The sequence below is a fragment of the Amborella trichopoda genome, chromosome 7, assembly GCF_054954075.1.
Source record: "Amborella trichopoda isolate Santa Cruz 75 chromosome 7, AtrichopodaSantaCruz75HAP2 v2.0, whole genome shotgun sequence".
In the NCBI taxonomy this organism is placed as follows: domain Eukaryota; kingdom Viridiplantae; phylum Streptophyta; class Magnoliopsida; order Amborellales; family Amborellaceae; genus Amborella; species Amborella trichopoda.
Window position 1 is genome coordinate 17,751,957 of NC_142342.1, and position 21,888 is coordinate 17,773,844.

The window sequence follows — 21,888 nt, forward strand, 5'->3', positions numbered from 1 at the left end:
ACTTTAAAATTGACAAATTCCATGATTTTTCTGAATCCATAAGACCACACTATTTTAGTAAACCCCTAAACCATAGACCACCACAATCTATGGTCCCATCCTATAATCCACGCCTAGCAAATCTTCTAGTTTTAGTAGATTATCCATTTCACACCTAACAAATCCCGAGCTTTTAGTAGTTATCCATTTTACACCTAGCAAATCCCCGGTTTTAGTACATTATCCATTCCACACCTAGCAAATCCCGAGCTTTTAGTTATCTATTTTACACCTAGCAAATCCCCAGTAATTATCCATTCCACACCTAGCAAATCCCCATTTATCTATTCTACAAGCCTATGAGGTCTTTAAGAAAAATAAAATTTACATCCCTTTTTTAGGAAGGAGGTGGGACGTGGGACACCTCTTAAAAGGGTGGGACATTTAGGCCTAAGAAAAAAAGGTGAGGGAAGATGGGACGTGGGAGGCTAAAGAGAGAGAGAAAGACAGAACCCAGTGAGAAAAACCTGGTCAGCAAACCCTAGACCTAAAAAAACCTTAGCTTTAGGCCACCCTTAGGTCAAGAAATCCAACCAAGCCAAGGCTTGCTCAAAACCTGAAGAGAGACAAAAGAAGATGCATAACATAAACTCAGTCGGTCTTGATACGGGCGAGGCCTCGAAGCTTCGAGTTTGTCGGGCCAACCGGTCTGGCCAGGTATTTTTCTCTTTTTTTTTTTTTTCTTATTTTTTTAGTTATTTTGATAGAACTAGGATTTTATATATATATATATATATATATATATATATATATATATATATATATATATATATATATATATATATATATATATATATATATATATATATATATATATATATATATATATATATATATATATATATATATATATTGTGTGCTTTTGGATCAATGTTGGCTCTCTCACCGATACGAGAGCAGATCTACTCATTTCTAAGTAGATCTGGCCTCAAATCAGAATTTGATTTTCCCCTCTCTCTATCACTTTTCTTAAAATCAGTTTGTAGTCTTCAGATTAGAGGGATCTTCCATTGAAGGTCTCGCCAATTTGCACTGTCTATCACTTTTCTTAAAATCAGTTTGTGGTGTTCAGATTCGAGGGATCTTCCGCTGAAGGTCTCCCCAATTTGCACGATAAACAATTTGCGCCCACCATAGGGCATTTCGAGAGAAAAAAAAATCATAAAAAAAGTGATTTCGCACCAATTTGAATCATATTCATTAGTTTCTTTTTTTTTGCTGAAATCTCTTATTAAAGAAATTTTCATCGGAGATTTTTTAGGAAAAACCCTGGGAACAAGAGTCCGGTCTTTGTTTTCATACGCAACATCCTTTTTCTTTTTGAACCCTGTCATTGGCCCGCACTTTTGTCCTCATTCTCCGAGAGCAGTTCTAAAAAAAACAGTCTTTTCGTTGCATAAACCTTTGCTTCTTGTCTCTTGGCTTTATGTTTCTCCCCTCTTCAATAAAACATGCTTTTCTTTTCTGTGAACGTTAATTCACTGTGCTCGCATCAGCCACACTTTCCTCTCTCTAACCTTTCTCTAATAATAATAAAAACAAAAAACAGTGGTGTCAACAAAGTGCCTTCAATAGTTAGCCTTTGCTTTTCATGTCTATTTTGATAGCGCCCTCTACATTAGAATTGCATTCATATATATTAGATTTTGGATTTTAGGAAAATTATCGTTAATATACATTGATTTTTAAAAAGTTACAAAAAAAAAACTTCAAACTTCTCAAAACCTCGCCCACACCTTTTTATCCCAACTTTTGGCATGTTCTAGACGAAAATACCCTTTACTGTAATCTTCATACCATAATACATTGCGACCATTACGGTAATTAAAATACCGTTATAAGTAGAGATAAAATTATCGTACTTCTAGTATCGTAATAACATAAATATCTATTACGCTACTTTAATTACCGTAATAATATAGAGTATTACGGTAATTAAAATACTTTAATACTTTAAAGTAGTATTACGGTAATTTAAGTACCGCAATATTGCAAAATATTTTTTACTCTCTTGAGCCTACTATCTATTACCGTAATACTTTAAAAGCTTCAAACCAAAGCTAATATCAGGGTTACGCTATTAAAAAAATCTATGTTCCCGTGGGAGCACGATGTGGATCTACTCACTCGCTCAAAAACACCTATTGAAGCGTATTTTTATTCTAAAATTTTGACAACCACATAAAAAGTAAGTAGATATTATATCCTAAAAATTTGAGATTTGAAAAATTACAGCTAGCGTGGATTTTTGTCGAGGGAGTCAATAAATAGTAGGCTCGAGAGAGTAAAAAATATTTCAAGTAATACTACTTTAAAGTATTATAATATTTTAATTACCGTAATACTAAAGTAGTATTATGGTATTTTAAGAAAAGTAATACTCAATGTTATTACAATAATTAAAGCATCGTAATAGATGTTTATGTTATTACGGTACTAGAAGTATTGTAATTCTATCTCTATTTACAACGGTATTTTAATTACCCTAATGGTCGCAATGCATTAGGGTAGAAAGACTACCATAAAGGGTATTTTGTCCAGACAATGCCAAAAATTGAAAACAAGGGTGTGGGCGAGGTTTTGGGAAGTTGGGGGTTTTTTTGCGATTTTCTTGAAATTAAGATATATTAACGATAATTTCTCTAGCTTTTACTTTTGTCTTCTCTTTATCTCTAAATAGATTAGATTTTAAATTATTTTATCTCATTTTTTATCCGTAGAGATGTATATATATATATTATTTTTTTGCTTTATCCATATCTTGCATATTAGATTAATTTTTTTCTCTTCTCTTATCTTTCTAGAATAGAGTTGATCTTATTTGACTTGATCTTATCTTTTATTTTAAGTCCTTTCTGCATAATTTGAAGCTTTCTTAACTCTATCTTCTTCCAATTAAAAAAAAAATAAAACTTCTCTTTTACCAAAATAAATATTTTCAGCACTTTTTTAGGCCTCTTTGTTTTTTTTTTTTACAAAAAAAACCTTTCAAAATCCATATTTTTCAAAAAAAATAAAGTAAAAAATCCTAAAAATTATTTTGAGGCCATGCTGGTTTAAAAAAAAAAATTTAAAATTTAAAATTAATAATTTTAAGGCCTTTTTCATTTTCAAAAGAAAATTTTTCTTTGCAAAAAAAAATAAAAATTTAAGGATTATTTTGTTCAAAAAAAATCATTTTTACCACAAAAATTTCTTTTTTTTTTTAAGCCACTTCATTTTCTAAAAAAAAAAGAAAAAAGGAGTTCACTTAAAAGAAAAAAAATCACCTTTACCCTCTTTCCAAAAGAAAAAAGGAAAAAAGAAAAAAATTTGTCAAAAAAAAAAATCTCTTTCATTTCTTTACTTGTGATTCAATCTTTGCTGCTTCTCTCTATTCATCAAAAAAAAAAAAAAATCCAGGGTCACCTACACGTTCTCTCTAATTGTGCTCTGATCGAGTTACCCTCGGCTCGGGGGGCGCTTAACTAGGCATAGGTTGTGCCTGGTTCCACTTTCATTACTGTATACCTCCTTAGGGGTTGCTTACCCCCATATCTGAACTGTGCTTTTTGTCAATCAAAAACTCGACCCGAAGTACACCTCAGTTGGCACGATTTGTGCCAAGTGCTCACATTGTTATTGCATTGTGTGCTTGCTTGCTTGCTACTTTATTTTTCTTGCGTGCTTCTTTACACACTTTTGCACACACCGAACTGGGAATGCCTAGGAAGCCAACAAATATTTTCAAAAACCCCCAAAATCCGCAATAACTGCGTAAGGGGAACTTAGCAGTGAGCGCCCCTCCATAATCCTTTACCTCAAAGCAACTCCACATATAATAGGACCTAGTGAAAATCCTATAACAAGAAGCCAGGATCTATGTGAGGACCTACTCAGCCTAGCCGCAATTCAATAGTTAGGAACCCACTCAGACCGAGCCTACTTATAAATTAGGGCAAAAGTTTTCGAGTGTTGTGTTTGCTTATCTCAATTGTTTAATCTTAGCTCTCAATCTGAACCCCCTTTTTGTCTGAGCTAAAACCCTCTGGGTCTAAGTCTAGGTTTGTATCCAGCCTAGCCCTGGTCCGAACTCGGTTCACACCCAGGTTCGAACCTCGGCCCCCTTTTTGTCCTAGCCAGGGGCTTGTGCCTAAACCAACTTTGATCCAGTTTGGGTCCACACTCGGTCTGGTCTTCAAAACCCTCTTGGTCCAAGCCCAGCCTTGTACCTAGCCTAGCCTAGGTGCGAACCAGTTCACACCCAGGTCTGAACCTATGCCTCCTTTTGGTCCGAGCCAAGGGCTCATGGCTAGCTCAACCTTGATCCAGTTCGGCTCCACACCCAGTCTGATCTTCAAGCCCCTCTTGGTCCAAGCCTAGGCTTGCATCCAGCTTAGTCCCGGTCCGTACCAGGCTCACACTCAAGTTCGAACCTAGACCCACTCTTAGTACGAGCCGAGACTCGTACCCTTCTAATCTGGATCTCAGTTTAGGTTCTAGCATACGTCTAAGCTTAGCCTCTAGAGCCAGACTAGGCTTACCCTAGTTTAGGGTCCAAACCAAAACCCATTGAGTCTAGCAAGTTTCATCCAATCTAGTCATAGCCTAGGTCTTAGATAGGGTTTTGCCCCTAGAGTCAGAGTAGGTCTTTCTTAAGCCGCCGAGTCTAGTTCTCACCCTAAGTCCAGATACTAGAACCGAGTCAAAAGCAGTCACCATGTCAGTCAGCCAGGGCGACTATGATGATTGCTTATAAGTTGACTCCAAACCTAAGCTTCTCAAACCTAGGGACCAATATGCCGCAATCCCTTGGGATTACAGCCAGAACCCGGGTCCGTCCAAGCATCCGAGTCAAGAGGTTCGACTCGAGGTCATCTTGCAAGGCTCTTAGGCACCCAAAGTAGAAGTCGAGTGAGGGAAGAAATTCATGATGTATCAAACGCCCATTCCCATAACTTGAACCAAAATAACCCCAAGGCACGACAACCTCGAAACCAAGACCCACTTAGGTCTAGGGAACATAACCCGGCCTCAAACCACCATAGTATAACTCATGACAACCTGAACATTGCACGAAATAGGGGTATCGACCTGAACTGACCCTTAGGTAATGTAGGTATCCAAGCTGCCTTCCAAAGTTTAGTTGACTGAGGTTATATTGTTCATGCCCAGCACATGGGTCGATGCCAAACCGATTTAGTGGTATAGGGCAACCCATAGGACAACCGAGTCATCCGATTATTCAATCGGTCCTAGTAGTCCATCCGGTCCAACAGACCGTGCAATTTCTGCAGTCAGTGGTAACACCTATAGGACAATACATCCCTCAGGCACAGGTATATCAAACTGCCCCGGTGGCTGCGATTCATCAGCCTCAAGTCCATATGGGCTAATACATACCCCAAGCCTTGACTCATCAGTCTACACTTGGGAACCTGCCAATCGGTAGGCCTACTGTCATGCCGAATATGAAGGCACCATAAAAGCAATACAAGATGTGCTTGTAAGAATGGGCATTCAAGAATTTTTACCCCCGAAGACCTATGTTCATGAGACCCCTGGAGGCATGGAAGACCTTCCCTCCAGATTCATCATCCCAGAATTCCGAAACAAGTTTAGCCGGAAGAACAATCCAAATACCCATGTTAACGCATACTTCCTCTCCGTCCGACCTATGCGATAGGCCAAATCAACTGAAGGCCATATTTTCGCAAACATTGTCCGGTGAGGCTCTAAACTGGCATTAAAGAGTGATGAGTACTCAACCGCATATCACTCCAGATTAAATATTCAACCTATTCGTGTCCCACTACCATGGATCGACACCAAGGCCTCTATCCCTGGGCGAACTCAGTGTAACAAAGCAAAACCCAAGAGAATCATACGAGAACTTCATCAATCGATTTCGTGAGGCAGCAATGCGGGTCATTGAATGTCCACTCACGGACCCGGCCAAAATATTCATGGCTTTAGAAAATGCCATACCCGAATAGAGGACTTTCTTCAGCCAAGGTCTTTTCCCTTACTCCTTTGACTCCATGATTGAGCGGATGGCACGTCATGAAAGGGCTAGAGGAACACCCCTCAGTATCAGGCCCAAGAATAACAGATAACCACTCTCCAAAATAAAAACAAAAATACAAATGACTACAAAGGGAAGACTTTCGGTCAAGTTAATGAAATTATCGTTAACGGGCAGGCTCGAGGTTCAGCTACTCAACGCAACAATCAGAACCAAAACCAAAGGGGTCGCTCTAGAGTCAACACTCAAAATAACAACCAAAGGCGAGAGGATAATTTCACTCCACTCAATGACCCATTAGAAAAAGTATTAGAATTACTCTTGTCTAGAAACATGGTTTATCTCCCACCGCCATCCGAGCCACCATTCCAAGTCACGGACAAGAGCAAGTGGTGCAAATGACACTAGAATCATGCACATAACACTCAAAATTGCTATCATTTGAAACGGGTCATTCAAGGGTTGATCGATAGGGGGGACATCATTGTCCTACCGAAAAATCAGTATGTTGAAGAGCCTAAACAAAAGATGGATAGCTTTGCAAATCGTCTCCCGAAAAATACGGTCACAACGACTGGAAAGACGGAAGCCCAAGACAACCCGAAAGGGAACATTGTCATTCACATGACCGAGTGTAGGGATGAAAAGTATGACCCAGCTCAATTCATATTTTCTTGTGGTCACTACCTCCAAGAGGCCGAAGAAGATCTATTAGAATGAAAACCTTCACCAGACTTACTCGTCAACCCACCTATATGGGATGAAGAGCCAAGCACAGAAGATTTAATTGAGTCGCCTTCTGATATGAACCCAGTTGTAGATGGTGGAGAAGCAAAGAGCTCAAATGTAACTATTCCCAAAGATTTGACACCTTCACTAGAGTTGACAGAGCTCAAACCTTTAGAAATTATATGGGGGTCACCTGGGCCACCTTCACAAGACTTCCTAGATGATCCACCTATCTGGGACGAGGAATTAAAAGCTGAGGACCAAATTGGGTCACCTCTTCAAGAGGAGAGATTTCCAGAGCTTAATTGGGGCAAGAGCACAACTCCGATAAACGGAGAACCCCTATATCCAAAAAAGTTCATCTCATGAAGAACAAATTCCCAACGGAATAGAAAGCCTTGCAAGGGAAACCCCATCAAACTACTCAATATGGGCAATCTCCTCTCATGAAGAGGACACAACAGGGGCAATTAATGAGATTCAACCGTCATTTGTTCACTCCCAACATGCCTTAAAGCTATCTAATACCAACTTAATCACTCCTCTGATGTAAGAGTCTCACCTAAGTTCGAGCATTGAGAATGAGCCTACTACGGAGTTAACCTCTAAAAAGCAATAAAAAATTTGTAATGAAAAGGATAATCGAAAAGGAATTAGGTGATCACTCACCCCTTGCAAATAACTAAATGAGGCATTCAATCCTCACACTTCAAAAGGCATTAGCGCCTAATGTGTAACATAAAGTACTCCATTAACCCTTATGAGCTTATCCGTCCATACAAAAGACTGAGAGATTAGAAAATTAAGAGTGATTTTTTTGGTCCCAAAATCAAGGTTTAAGTAGAGCAGATCAAAGGAAAAGTTCAACGGAAATTCTACAACCATTGTCAAAATGATATTGGCTGCCAATCTGGGTCAAGGGAAATCAGAGGAAAACCAATATTAGAACCTCCCTGCCACCTGGAGGAGTGAAAGATGATCGAATTCCTACATGATCTTAGGGTGAATTGTTCTTGCTTTCTTCTTCAAAAATAAATAATAAAAAAAAATCCGTTGGGCTGAAAATCCGAGAAGAACCCCAAGCGTTGAAAGAAAGGCTACCAGACTAAACTCCCAAAAGGGACCCCGTACTGATAAAAACAATAAAATCTGTTGGGCAGAAAATCTGAAAGGAACCCCAAGCCTTGGAAAAAAGGCTACTAGGCTGAATACTAGAAAGGGACCCCGGGGCGATGAAAAAGAAGAATTTTTCTCATTTCCTTCTACTCTCCAAAGTCTTTTCTCTCTAAACATCTTCTCTTCCTTCTTCCTGAGTCAAAATGGTGCCAAAAGAAAAATCAATGAGCATTAGCCTGATAGCACTTTGTTAAAGACCTCGATCATCTGGACTTTGAAAGGTGAATGGTGGAGGCACGAAATCAGAAATCCAAAGAGATTTTGAACACCCAGGGGTAGTTTCATGTATTTTAAAGACTATGTTTTTCTCGAAAACACCAAAGAACTCTCATTTGAATTGAAATATAAGAGCTGAGGTTGAGAGATAAAAAAATACTTGATAATTTCTCGTCTTGAAGATTCAAGCAAGGAGCCGACACGCTCATATAGGGTCCACCAAAGGGGCTACAAGTGATTAAACTGTAAGACCCACTTAAAATAAACAAAAATAATAATAATAAAAAAAATCCATGGTTGTATGAGTATAACTGTCAACTCATCCATCGTTGTATAACGTTAAACTGCTTAGAGGGCTCTAAGGTTGCAGGAGTTAAAACTGCTAACCAAAATTTGTTTTTCAAAATACCTTTCTCTTTTCAAAATTTTCGTTATATGTCTTGTGTTTTCAAAAACTTTAATTTCTTTGTTAACATCGTAACTTGTCCTTGCTCTGGGTTCTATTGCGAATCTCTCCCTCTTTTCAAAATCTCTAAAACATATTCTAAAATGAAGGAGGTTGGACACCCGTAAATGCTGATTTATCTTGTTGTTGCATCATCTCTTCATCTCTCTCTCTCTTCAAAATTGGTCAGACAAGCCTTTTTCCTAGACAAGCATTTTCCTAAATAGGAGAAACCTATAGAAAGCCTTAGGAAACCCTAAGAAAGTCAAAGAAAATGCCAGGTTTTGTGAAAACCCCTGAAATTAAGTGGTATGGCCAGAAAATCCAACTCGAGTTTCAAGCTTATGTAAATCACCGACATCTCACGCCGAAAACCCTAGGATAAAAATGCCCTAGGTGAATGAGCTCTAAAACACAATGACTTGAAGGGATTAGTTGGTGTGCCCTCTGACCAAAAAATATCAAGATGAAAGTTAAAATGTCTACATTATCTTTGCCATTCACCTTTCCTTAGAAGGACAAGGAGAGCAAAATAGTGTCTACTTCTTTGCCACTCACCTGTCCCTCGAAGGACATGGAGCTTCAAAGAGGAGCAACTGTAGACACCTCATTTTAAAATTGGCAAATTCTATGGTTTTTCTGAACCCATAAGAGCACACTATTTTAGTAGACCCCTAAACCATAGACCACCACAATCCATGGTCGCATCTTATGATCTACGCCTTGCAAATCTTCTAGTATTAGGAGTTATTCATTTCACACCTAGCAAATCCCCAACTTTTAGTAGTTATCTATTTTACACCTAGTAAATCCCCAGCTTTTACTAGTTATCTATTCAACACTTGACAAATCCCCATGTTTTAGTAGTTATCTATTCTACATCCCTATTAGATCTTTAAGAAAAATAAAACTGACGTCTTTTTTTTGGGAATGAGGCGGGACGTGGAAGACTAGGGACACCTCTTAAATAGGTGGGACGTGTAGGCCAAGAAAAAAGGGCGAGAGAAGATGGGACGTGGGAGGCTAGAGAGAGATAGAGAGAGCCCAAAGAGAAAAACCTGGTTAACAAAACCTTAGACCTAGGAAAACCCTAGCTTAGCCCACCCTTAGATCAAGAAATCTAACAAAGCCAAGGCTTGGTCAAAACTGAAAAGAGACAAAAGAGGACGCACGACATAAACTCGGCTGGTTCTGATACGAGCGAGGCCTCAAAGCCTCAGGTTTGCAGGTGAACTGGCCTGGCTAGGTATTTTTTTCATTATTTTCTTTTTATTTTTTAGTTATTTTATTAGATCTAGGGTTTTATATTTATTTTCATTTATTATGCTTTTGGATTGATGTTGGCTCTGCCACTGACCTGAGAGCGGATCTACTCATTTTTTAGTAGATCTTGTCTCAAATCATAATTTGATTTTCCCCACTCTCTATCACCCTTTTTTAAAATTAGTTTGTGGTGTTCAAATCTGAGGGATCTTCCTCTGAAGATCTCTCTGATTTTGCGCTGTAAACAAATAATAACAACAATACTAAACAGAAGAACTAATTAGCAAATAATAAGAATTATGAACCAAGTTATAGGATTATTTTTCAAAGAAAAAAAAAACACCCTCAATATAGGTTGGAAAATGGTTTAATAGGGCTGCAATACTAACCTTATTTTGTTCTTTAAATAGGATTATATTATAGAATGTCCCTCCCTAGTAACCTGCCACCTGTGCTTTTTCCCACGGTTGTGTTCTATTTAGATACACAGGATCCAATTGATATTCTATAAAGACAATCGTTGATTTGATTGAAATAGGGCTATTGATCTTTGAATAGTTTCTGTTTTGGGAGCCTATGACATATATTCATCCCTTAGCAAATCAAACTAGCTTTCTTCCTTAATTCTAGCATCCTGCAGAGTAAGCTATTCACCAATAAAAAAAGTAAAAAGAGGCTATAGAGTAAGCCTGTATACCGAATGCTTACTGAACAAGTGAAGTAAAAGCAAGGATCATCTACCCAAATGATACTTAAGCTCAGTAGTATATGTGTTCATTCAAGATGGATACAAAATGTTGTTTTTTCTCTGCCATTAAACAATATTTACTTTTAGTTCACCAAATCTTCGATTTTTTTTGTTAGCATTTTAATTGATAAAAAAGAGATATTAGCATTTTGGAGTCCTTTCGTTATTAGCATTTTGGCTTCTTTTTGCATTTATTTATAGGAAGTTATTCTGCACTAGTAATTTATCAGATGGTCATTTAGTCCCCTATCATGAGATTAGATTGTATGTGACAGTTCAGAAATGTTAAGTAAGTGCAATGTTTAGGTTTTGCATTTAGGAATCGGGCTTGAGTCAAGAGGGTAGACGGGGAGATGCTGGGTTTTCATAGTACAACGTTTCAAGTTCCATTCCTATGTAACTTTGTAAAAAAAAAATTTGTGGTTTTTTACTTTAATTGCTTTTGTGAGACCTTCCTTGCTCAAGACAAGAAGGGATTGACTTCGAAATGAATCTAGTTGGGAAAATTTTGGTGTGGCACTAATAGGTGATAAAATGAGAGAGAGTAGACATGAATCCAGTTAGAAAAATTTAGGTGTGGCACCAATAGCTGATAAAATGAGAGAGAGTAGACAAAGGTGGGCTGGCCATGTGTGGCGTAGACCCAGTGCAACACTTGTTAAGAGGTACGAGTTAGTTGTAGTGGAAGATTGAAAAAGGCAAGGGGTAGGCTCAAAAAGACGTGGTTGGAAGGAGTCTGAAAAGATATGGAGACTTATGGTCTCACTGAAGATATGACCTTTAATAGACTAAGATTCGTGTAGCTGACCCCAATTAATTGAAAAAAAACTATGATGATGATGACAACTTTAATTACTCATATGACTTTGCATCATAATAAGCAACATATCTTTTGAACTCTTTGAACTGTGTAGGATGTGATTGACCTTCTGATTTCAATAATGCTTGAAAGGAACCTTGCTTACACAATAAAGGACTTGGGTGAGGGGTATGTTGACTTATAATATATATAGGCTAATGAATTACAAAAGCTAATTCTATCAATAAATAAAAGGCATCCCCACAAGTCGGGCGCTCTTACAACCAAAAGAAAAGAAAATGAAAGTACTAGAAGATAGAATAAAAACCATAAAGGACAGAGAAACTATAAAAATCAGGGCTTTGAGCAAAGTAGGAAGTGTCTTCTATATTAAAACTGATGTGAAGCGTCTGCAAGTTTCCCCACCAACCTTTCTGATGTTGAGGCACACCACCATTGTGAGGGAAGATGAAAAGTTGGCCTGCCCCTGCTAATGGCTTTTTGCTTCTGATAAGGGCTTTTGCATAGTAAACCTGCTAAAGTCTTTCTGCTTCTGCTAAGGACCGTTGCATTGTAAGCGAATGCTAGTTGTGTAAACCCAAGGCTATGGGCCGTTGCGACCAGAGTGAAGGTAGAGTAGAACTAAAGGGATGGTGGCAGGGAACTGAGGTCTCCCCATGAAATTCTCCTAATCGAGAGTTGAAGAAGGAGAAAGAAAAGAGAAGGCGAAAGACGAGGTCTAAGAGAGAGAGAGAGAAAGAAAGCAGAAAAGTTGAGATAAAGCTGGAAGTCTGAGAAAAGAGAGAGAGGGGTAACAAGATAGATACTAAATTAAAGTAAACTGAGATGACAAAACAGAGATTGAGAGGCTGAAGAAAGGGGAAGAAATGAGATATTGTATAGAGGGACAATGTAGAGAATGAAGTGAGAGATTAGGATATAAACAAGAGAAGAAGGGATGGATGAAAGTGAATAGCAGACTTCGAGAGAGTGATAAAGAAGAAGACGAGAAATTTTCTTCTTTTCTATCACCTCAAAATTAAATATAAAAAGTAAAAAAATTTCTTTTTTTTTTCTTCTTTTTTTTTTTTCCCTTTGTTTCCTCTTTTTTTTTTCTTTTTTTTTTTCGAGATCAGAGGGTGAATGGGAAGAAAAACAGGGGGGTGGAGAGTGAGGATTAGAGGAAGAGAGAAGGAGAAGGGCGTAATATTTCAAGGAGCTGAATGTCATAATGAATGGTAGGGTACTGAAAGAATAGAGCTTCAAGCTCTCCAGCTTGTAACCTAGCTTTTACTTTGTATGTATGTACCATATTTTTGACCTCTTTATCATTGAGTAGAACTCACAGGGGGAACTTATGTTGCAGCAAAATCCGTCACAGCTACATTGTGATTTGTGACATTCACGTATAATTTATATAATGGACTCTCCGCCCAAGGAGCTTGCCTTTTGAATTGAATCTACATCTTTGCTGCCAGTATTCAGCTTGTATCCGATATGGACATCCTGCTATTGACTGAAATTGAAGGATTGATATAGATAATTCATGGGTAATTTCTGCATGTTATCTACAATTGATGTTTCCACTATTTAAATAGTGCATAATGGATTTGAATTACTAAATTTCCTTTGCCATCTAATGTTGTAATTTTCACTGCTCAGATTTGGCACAACCTATTTTTGAGTGGGTTCAACCTAATGATCATCGATAGGCAAAAGCCAATCCCATGGAATAATTGAAAATTTTGAAGCATAAAACCATGGGGAAAACTCAATCAAGAAAGGCCTAGATGATGCACACATCTGTTGAACACCTCTTTAAGAACCAGTATTTAAAAAGTCAGAATATTGGCTCCGAGTTGCCAGCTGCTGAGTGCGAGTCCATCACCGAATTGGCCAAGTTGTAAACTTGATTCAGCTTAGTTTCACTGAAAATAACGAAGGGTTACCCTGGCTGGGAATGGGAGACTTGCCCGATTTTTGGGCTTCTCCATCCAGAATTGCCTGGTTCCCTTTACCATGTCGGACAGGCAAGCTTTCAAACATTGATAAGAATAATTCTACATGATCTATAATCCAAAGTTACACGCTGAGAAACCTTATAACCGCAATATGGTAAAATTTGTAGCGAAATGCAGAAGTGAATTCTTATTAACGATTTTACAAAAAAAAAAAAGAGACAAAAGATATTCTATTCCCTTGGGAATATATTGTCCATTGACTCCCTCGGGTAAAAATCTCACCTAGGATTAATGTTAGGACCCCAAATGTTGGGGATATAACGTATTTAACACATAGATTGACCTCCAAAAAAAAAAAAAAAAAAAGCAAAACGTAATTGCACCCTCTAAGCACTTCAAAAAAATAATGTCTCAAGATTGAATATAAACCTTCTAATTTTTAGAAGGTGAAGATTAAGTGTTAGAAAATTCGACTCTTTTGAAAATAATCATCTAGCGATTCTTCAAAAATTTTAAATTGAAAAACTCCTCCTAAGTAGGTCTTTTGGTTGAGGGAGTAGAAGTCAATACATACACACATACTCATTAGATCATTAATGCTAGAATCATTGTCGTCGTCATCATCGTCATCCTCCTCCAAGTTTTATCCCAATTATTTGGGATCAGCTACATGAATAATCTAGAATACATATTATAAGAGAACAAGGTAAACAATGGCACTCTCTGAATATCCGTCACATTCCTACATTTGAGGACTTCATTTTAAATAAGTGTCATTTTGGATGGCAGAAACTCGCGTTGATTCTAGTTACTCCTTGCAATCTGCAATGAAGCTCAATACATGCATGGAATTGAAAAGTCTCGAGATATTGGTCTTTCTTGATGAGACAGATAACCTTGTGAATTGGTGTATGACTGCGTATAGTGATACATTGTCAGCACTATTACCGAACAATATTGAAGTCCTCTAAACAAGACAGTCTGAATGTAATTCTGAAGCTAGTCAATCTAGCTGCATGCTGTTCATATGGAGTGGTAATTTGTTTTTTTACTAGATTTGAAGATCATATGTTGTTTTCTTCTCCTCCACAGTTCTTGAGAAGATCCAAGAGGGACATGATATGCTCTGGAAAATTTGATCATCTGAGAGCCTAGATGGGTTGTCATTGAGAATAATAGTTTTCTTGCTTTTATATTGGATAGTCTTATGAACACTTGGCAATAATGGGTGTCGTGGGGAACTGGGCCATCGATCTGGTCAAGATGAATCAGACTGGCAGCTAATCAGCACTATTTTGTGGAATCCACTTGATTAAATGCAACTCATACAAGAAAAGAAATCTTTTAAGTTCACTTGAAACTGTAAGTTTGGTGGGTTAGTGTAACTCTGTGCTTCATTTGGCTGAATTGCTCTAACCAAACTTGGGAATCTTGTTTTGGGTCCAAAGGGAAGCTTTTCAAAGCCAGCGAATATCGGATGTCATCTTTGATGGAAATACAAAAAGGGACTGCATCTTTATTGACTTCTTATCTCTCTTTCAGAAATGATATCTTCTCATGCATTTGAAATGATTGCCAACACCCTAATGGAAAAACCAATAACAAACTTTCCTGTAAAGCTTCAAAAAAAGAAAAAGAAAAACAAACTTTCCTGACCCTCATTTTGGTAAGGGAGGAAATGTAGCCACATAGTCAACACATACATTTGCGTCTAATTGACATTACTTGTAATTATTTAATAATCTTGAGAACTAAACGGATGTCATGAATTGAGCTTTAAGTTATGAGTTGATTATAGGACATTCAGGGACAGGGACACTGAGAAAAGCTACTTGCTTAAGGAATATAAGTAGTAGGAAGATTAGCAACTTGTGCTGGGGAAGAGTTTTTTATGAGTGGTCAACCAGTCACCCAGTTCTTGGATCTCACATAATACATTTTGATATTTCCTTGTGTAATCTTGCTATTGTTGAAGTGGGCAAGGGGCATAATTCACTTGCCTTTGTTCCCACTCTTTTTCCCTCCACACCCATCCCCTCTTCGACTTCCCCACTCGTTCCCTTTCTCCACCCAACTTTGGTTGACCCCCTTTAGACAGGTCATTTCACCCCATTTCCAAGGTTTCGGTGCCCAATCCCTCGGTATCAGTCAACAAGTGCAGTTGGTAAAAGAACTAATTAGAAAAAACGCCTGCAAGTATGTTGGGAACTACACGAGCTCTTTTGAGGTTGAAACGTCCTCCATCCTCCACTTGCAGGAGACTATGGGGGCCTGGGATTTCAGAACACTGACTGACGGCACTCAACTAATGGGATTTCGCGATTGGACATGTAGGTTATATTCGTATTGGTTTCTCATGTTGAACCATAGAAGGAATTCAATCACTACTAATTGGTATCTTTATTTATGCATCAATGACGATAAGATGCATTCGCCATAGTTCCAGCGTTACGACAAACCACACATCTTATCCTTTTACCCCTGCCTAATAAAACAGTATCCACAGTCCTCCAGACCCATCAACCCCCGTGTAGCTCAACCTCCCCTCTCCAGTCCCCTTTGCTCCCCTATCCCTGATCCTCCTCTTTCTCATACCAGGGCCAAAGCCCGTCCTTAAACCCTTCTATATCCTCTCCAAACTCCCCTTTCTTCTTTTCTCCCCTGTTGAGTTCCTCTCTTCTTGGACTGCACTCTATGGTGGCCCCCACTATCTTCCTCTCTCCTCCAAGTCAAACTGCACCAGTCCCCCTTAGCTCTCATCCTTGGGGTTCCGTATGGCAGTTGTTCTCTGCTGAAGACTGACTCTACCCTCTCTGGCACAGAGTCATTCTACACAGCTGGCTGAGAGGAAATATAAAAGGTCACCCTCGCATGCAGTGAGGGCAACATTGACCATCTGTTGAGATCCATGGAATTTGAGTGCAATGGACCATATGAAGACTTACCATCTGTTGAGATCCATGGAATTTGAGTGCAATGGACCATATGAAGACTTATTTGAGGAGCTTAGACAAAATGGAATGTGAGGGAAGTCGAGAGCCGGAAAATTTTTCATGTACTACTTTCTAGGAGAATCTAAAGAGCACTCTATGAGAAGCTGTTCCCCCAAGCTCTCCCATCTTGGAAGAGCTACCTAGACAGCGATGTCCACCAACTCAAAATATGAAGTTTCTTTTTCGGAATATTAGGGGCTTGGATGACCCACCCAAGAAATGTGTTCTCCTGGACCTCTCCCAATCCCTTCTTCCTGACATTCTCTCAGTTGTTGAGATCAAACTCAAGGGCCCTAATTTGACACTCATTAGAAACATTTAGGGTCACGGGCCATGACAATGAGAGACCCTTCCAGCGCAGGGACCCTAAGGAGGCATCTACATCACATTTGCGATCCAACCTCATTTGCAAAAGCACCTGCCCATATTGGTTTGATGGTGTCTACCGGATAACTGTTAGCCTACCCTGGAAGTTCACTGTTTTATATGGCCTGGACGGCCTGAACCTCAGAGAACCTTGAAGTTTGAACTAGATGCCATGTCTGCTATGCAGTCAATCCCGTGGTGCTTAGGAGGTGACTTTAAAGTCACTAGATGGTTGCTCAAATGAAACAAGAAAGAAAGGCACTTTATTATTAGCAATGATGGGGTGGTTGATTTCCTCTACAGAAAGGACCTTAAAGATTTCTCTCAGACGTGGTCCAACCAAGTTCCCAGCTTCATCATGACCAAAATAAACAAATTTTTCATCTTCCCAGACCTCCACAACTAGAAAGAACAACCCTCATTCCACTTGAAATCCTAGGAATTCTTTCATAGTTGGAATAGATTTCAATGGAAGACCTATTCCTTGGATCAAACTTCAAAACCCTGCCTATAGAAAAATTTGAAACATGGAATAGGAAAAAATCAATGTTATCTGAAAAATAGAAAAATCTGAAAAATGAAAAATTAGAAAAATATAATAAATCATAAAAATTATAACCAAAATAAATTGTATTAGAATTAGTAAAAATAAATTAATTGTATGGATTCTGAAAAACTGAAACAAATATCGAGGCCGATCCCCTGATATTTGCGCTTGGTGTGAAATGATGCCTCAATTCCTTGTGAAAGGTTCCTCAAACAAACCCAATTAAAAACCTCAAACGGATTTTGGTTATCAAGTTTGAATCTAGGAGATCCAAACTGTTGGGAAATTTGGATGAACAGTAAATCCCAATTTGAAATCTCTTAAATCCTATTTTTTTTGTTTTTTTTTTGGAAAATCAAGCCCAAGGTTTTTTTAAGGGGAATCACCCAACCGAACTAGTCACGAATAGATGGATTGCTATTCTAGTGCCTGAAACGGCCCAATCACCGGTTCGCCACTAAACCAGTTGATCTAGATAGCTCTATACAGGTTCTCTGTTTTTTGTTTTTTGTTTTTTGTTTTTTTTTTTTTAAAGACTTTTTCCACCTTTTATGTGGTTTCTAGGTCTTTTCTATTTTTCCCAGGGGTATGCAGGCCTTATAGATTTTTTTTTTCTTTTTCTTTTTTTCTTTTTTTGTTTTTACAATTAAAGCAATTTTTTTTTTTTTTCTGTTTTTAGGGTTTTACTATAATTTTTTAAAAAGTAAATGCAAACTCATGTTTCTTTTTTTGGTTTTATTGTTTGATTTATCTTTATTAAATTTGTTGTAGTGTATTCTTTATTTTAAGGAAGCCTTATATGCAATATTAAAAGTAAATAAACTTTAGATTCAAGAAAAAAAAGAAGAAATTTGTAAAACATTTTTTTTTTAGGATAAGGTGGGTTGGGGTTGAAGTGGACCGGGACAGGTGTGAGTGGGGGAGCTAACAATTTTAATGGAGTTAACAAGTTTGCCCATGGTTGTGGGCTTATTTTCTGCCCCATGAGCATGGAGTGCATATTCAGTCATATCACTCATTATGCATGTGTTTGAATATGTGCGGGCACATCACATTTTTCGGTATGCGGTTTGGAGTGATGCATTCTAGGTCACCACATAATGCATTATGCGGCTGCGTTTTGAAACAATGGGCTTGGGGATTGACGCTCTAGGGGTAATAGAAGTGTCATTGTTGACCAAAATTGGTTGCCTGTTAGGAATCTCTATATCACTCTTCCAAGAATCGGATATCATTGTTACCCAAAATTGGTTTTGATTGATAGGAATCTCTATATCACTCTTCCAAGAATCAGATATCATTGTTATCCAAAATTGGTTTGACTGTTAGGAATCTCTATATCACTCTTCCAAGAATCGGATATCATTGTTACCCAAAATTGGTTCGACTGTTAGGAATCTCTATATCACTCTTCCAAGAATTGGATTGTCTGTTTTAAGAATTCTCTCTAGAAGACTCAAGATCGTTTACCCACTTTGTATTTAAAAACTCTTGATGCAGTTGGAACTTCTCTGTTATAAAATCCTTGGGGAGAGGTTGAGGATTATACCAAATAGGTCTATTCCCATCTTACCTAAATGTGTCATGTACCTTTGGCAGCAATATAACAACTCCTTGCAGGGTGGAGGACCTCAACATAGTCGTACGAAGAATAAACACAAACAAATTGGATTCTCTCGCACAAGAATAAACACAAACAAATTGGAATCCGAATCCCGGGTTTTGGTTGTAGGACACCCACAAAAGCTAAACTAATGTTGGACATGAATAAATATGCAGTATGAAGGCTTGAGGAGGCTTGTCAACGTAGCAAGGAGTTCACTTTGAACTTTGTTTTCTCTATTGAATTTCAACTTTAGGGGAGTAAGATATCCAATGTAACTTTGGATTGAAGGAATCTACTGTTGTAATGGTTTTTGAGGCTTTAAACTTCAATTGTTTTCATGCACAACAATACTGACCACAGTAGGAAAAATGGGTGGGCAGTGTATAACAAGTGCTCAGTTTGCAATATTTTGTGACAGGAAGTAGACCAGAACCTCCACCATAAAAAAAAATCTACACAAGACTTGAGGCATGTTCCACAGCTTTTTGGATCAAACTGTGATATGCCTTTGATATCATGTCCTGGAGGATTAAAAGAATCCGCAAGAGAAGCTCACAATAAACACAACCTTTCAGAAATATCTTTACAAATACGGTGAAAGTGCCATCTGTTAAGAAGTTTTTGTAACTCGGGTTGCTGGTTGTTGGTAAGGGCCAGTGGGCTAGCGGGATGGATGTTTGTTGTTGGGTCTGGATTTGGCCAGAAAGTTTAGAGGGTGGTCTAGGATTTCACCTGGTGCCTTTTGTCCAAGATCCAATGTTGTGACTTGAACATGGTCTAGAAATGGATTTTGAAACGTGGAAGAGCTTTTACAGTTCCTTTCACTTGAAGTTGTATGAAGTTTATAGCTTTCTAGCTTTCGATATGTTAATTTTCTCATATCTAACTTGGAAATTCTTTTCTTCATCTCAGTTTGTTGTCATGTCTTGACATATTTTAACAATTGGGAATAGGGGATTTATTGCTGTGTATTGATTGAAAAAGGTTCACGGATGAACACATCTAATTTTGGTACTCTGTCTAACATGATATGCTCCTATGCATGGAAATGTTTTTCTTTGATCTCTCTTTACCCTCACCTTAACCTTGTGCTATTTAGCTTCCTTGGCAAAGGGTATCTTCTGAATGGAAAGCACTTTCGGCAATGGAAATCTATATGGTAGCAAAATCAATTACCAACACCGACAATGAAATTTGAAATTCAGAAAGTGATACGGATCTTGCGCATCTATGAACACTTATTTTTAAGGTGAAATGGACGGTCTAGATAATTTGCTACGATAGGCATATTTTTAGAACTTGAAATCCTGTTTTTTTGTTTTTAATAACCATAATGGTCAAGCCAAGATGATGAATATACAGGTTTTCTAATGCTTGAATTGCAATTTCTATGAGTTATAAAGTGAGGCTTTACTTATGTTGATAGGCCTGCAGCCCTATCAAACCATTTTCCATCTATAATTTAAGCCACTTCTTGGAGTGATGATCACAAAAGTTTTATGCTTGAATGCTCACAACCTTTCACCAGAAGGTGAGCAACAAAGTAAGAGAGGAATTTAGGTTCATTTTCATGTTGAACCCCTCTTTGTTCTCAAAAGATATTTTTTCCTTTTCTCCTTTGGTTTAGCAACTATAAGGCATGGTTAGCTAACTATAAGTCTGTAACTCAAACCATTAACAAAGCATCTATAGAGAATCGGCAGAGTCAACTCGTAGTTTATTAAGTGTCCTATTGAGGCAATAGAATTGTTAGATAAAGCGGATACTCAAACTATATTTAAGATTAATCAGGCCAGTGTCCAAAAACCCAAGCTCGGACTCACCAGTATTCCATGCCTGAGTCAGAGGCTGACTTGGTCAAGTAGGCTGACACTAAATTACAAAATAGAAAGACATTTCGGACCCGGGTCTGACACACCTGATTTTTAGGGTTGGTCATTTCGACCAATGGCTCTGACTGACTTGTGAGTCTCAGCTTGAGTCACTGAATTTTTAGTCACTCAAAAAGCCAATTGTTTCTTTCCTCCCCCAATCCTCGGATTTTACTAACGATACTGAAAAGCATCAAGTTTTACGTCTTTGACTAGATCCCTTATTGCATGAGTGTGGGAAGCATAGATGCAATGGTTATTTGAATGGGAAGAAATATCAGTTCTTGGAAGTGAAGCTCAAGAGCTTCGTGATCATGGTAGATGATGTTGGGTTTATTTGCCCCTTAAAGGCCTCAAGAGTGCTTGTAAAATGAAATGATATAGCAGAACATGAACTCAGTGGGAGTATCGTCCCTCATGGACTATACTAAGCAAATGATATTTGTAGATATCGGATTGTGCTTGACTATCTAGACCAGTCGATTGAGAAAAACCCATGTTACCTGAGCATAAAGAATAAACTGAGAAGGGTTCTAATGGGTTAGCCCTTGATGAGGTCAGAGAATATTCCTGAATGAGTGAGCCGATGGACTGTATGACCCTTGTGTGTGATGGTGGCCTACAGAGATAAGGGTCAAAGCCTCATCCATGTGCCATCACAAGGCATGCATATCGATAGATCATTCAAGAAAGCTAAAAATCCACCTTTTAGGGTAAAGCGTATGCATGTACGAGAGATACCCCTATGCACCATAAGAGCTATGGTCGCATTAGGTCTAGGTGACCTTGACTCATCTCCAGGGGAGGACCAGATATCCACAGACTAGGATTGCGACCCCTTGGCTCATCGACTAAACTTTAGTGACCCGCTAATGAGCCCCTGCTTGGACTGTGGGCCATGGGAAATACTGGTTCGATCTGATAAAGCAAGTGTAGTCTGTAGTCCACAGTTGAAGTGGAGTGCCTCATAATTATTGATTCCTAAACCATATAGATCCTTTTCCCATCAAATTAATTTAATTGTGTTTGTTTCATGATGAAATTATTTTAATATTATTATTTGAATTTTTATAAACCCTTAGATATTTTATTTATAATTTTTGGATTTATAAAATTCAATATATT

General features: G+C 38.2%; 1 long non-coding RNA gene across 2 annotated transcripts; it reads left to right on the plus strand.

The window, feature by feature from the left end:
- The first annotated feature begins 354 nt into the window (after positions 1-354).
- Positions 355-14,733, plus strand: LOC148781292 (uncharacterized). 2 transcript variants are annotated; one of them, XR_016059963.1, is made up of 3 exons: positions 1,980-12,969; positions 13,082-13,449; positions 14,170-14,733. It is a non-coding gene; the product is annotated as an uncharacterized LOC148781292 (long non-coding RNA). The 2 variants fall into 2 exon arrangements; XR_016059964.1 differs by lacking the exons at positions 1,980-12,969; positions 13,082-13,449 and adding an exon at positions 355-696.
- The last annotated feature ends 7,155 nt before the right edge of the window (positions 14,734-21,888 follow it).